This window comes from Heterocephalus glaber, unplaced genomic scaffold, assembly GCF_053883595.1.
Source record: "Heterocephalus glaber isolate CG9 unplaced genomic scaffold, H.glaber_assembly_v1.0 deba00000122, whole genome shotgun sequence".
NCBI lineage: Eukaryota > Metazoa > Chordata > Mammalia > Rodentia > Bathyergidae > Heterocephalus > Heterocephalus glaber.
The window spans coordinates 16333187-16334862 of record NW_028258138.1 but is presented as its reverse complement, the minus strand read 5'-3'; the positions used below and the strand labels follow the sequence as shown (position 1 = coordinate 16334862).

General features: G+C 33.2%; 1 pseudogene; it reads right to left on the bottom strand.

Annotated features, from left to right (window-relative positions):
* Nucleotides 1-885: 885 nt before the first annotated feature.
* Nucleotides 886-986, bottom strand: LOC147830360 (U6 spliceosomal RNA; annotated as a pseudogene).
* Nucleotides 987-1676: the final 690 nt, after the last annotated feature.

Sequence of the window (1676 nt, the reverse complement as noted above, 5' to 3'; positions counted from 1 at the left end):
TCCAGCAGGAATTTCCATCAGATTCTGCCAAGTGAATCAGGGTTCTACCATTCTAGGATCTATTAAGTTAATTTCTTGAATAGTGGTATCCCAGGTACACTAACTCATTTATTTTTAAAATCAACTTCCTATCCTTTAGGAGGACAAGTTCTGCTTACAAATTGTTGTGGCAGAAATGTGTATATTATTTGAAATTGAGGCCATTTTAAGCACAAATTTTGTTTTCATGATTTTCCATAGTATTTCTAATTTATGATGTTACTGATAACGTAGATCTCAAAAAGTTTCAGATTTCTTATCTCGCTCAGTAGAAGCTCACATATTCATCTCTTATTCACCACAAAGTCATTACATCTTCAACATTATGTTATCTAATCTCAACAATGTTTAATCTTCCTTCTCATACATAAATAAATGTATACACATGAGAGAAAAGGTCATTTGGTCAATTTTACAAAGTTAAAGATTCATAAAGTGGAGATTCAATTTTTTTAAATGCTTAGGCTATTGCATGCAATTGATATATACATATGTACATACACATATGAATATATACATGTATAATTATATTCATAACAAATATATGGTAAAATCACCAAGCACAAAGTAACACTGAACATTGCTATGAATGGAGTTAAAATTCCCAATCTTGTCTGTAGCATTAACATTTAAATATACCTGTGTTGCTGTATGTTCCTTCATTTATGGGTTCCCCTATTCATCCATTTTATCTTTGATGTGTTTCAATGTGAATTATAGACATTAGTGAATGTCCTCTCAATACTCTTACATGCCATTTTTTACTATTTTCCCTTTTGATGTAGGATATATATATATAAAATTAATACAAATCATGAGTATGTTTGCTGAATTTTGATAAATGCATAAAATACAGAGCACTTCATGAATTTATGTTTTCTTTGAGCAGATGTCATTCTAATTTTCTCTGTACTAATCCCATTATAGTACATAAGCTGCCAAAGCAAATGCTCACATATACTTTGTGTGTGTGTATGTGTGTATATGTGTGTGTGCATGGTGCTAGGTAATGAACCCAGGTCCCTGTACATACTAATATATATCATTTAATTCCACTTCTTCTACCCTATTTTCAAAGTAACTAGAGGTCCCCTACAAAAAATACAGTGCATCATATTTATGATAGGTTTAAAAACTTTGAAAAGAGTTAGAGGTGACTTACGTGCTATGTAGTGCCAAGGAAAAGGATAGCATCGATAGCACATCTAAACAATTAGAAATTGCCTCTCAGAATTAGCAAAAGAGTCATGGAGATAGTCTTCATGAGTTGTTGCTACAGAGCCAGAACCACCCACCCCCGGCCCCCTGCAACAAACTAGAAAACTGATTCATTCTTGGTTTCATTAAAAACTAATTGTGAGTAAAATGTATATAAATATGTTAAATGTAGCAATTCTTCATCCATTCTTCAAATTAAAAAGTGGCATTTCAAAGTCAAAGAATGTACACATATCTTTCAAAGTTTATAGGAATTTCCAGAGAAGAGGTCTACTTTGGGTAGCAGTCTCATTTTATGGTTTCCTCAGAGGATCTTTGGATAAGCACCCTGGCTGTGGCCAGGCTTCCTCCTCGTTTTGGTAACCACAGGGCTGACATCTGGGAGTCATAATACCTTTTTATTTCTGTTCCAGTTCTCA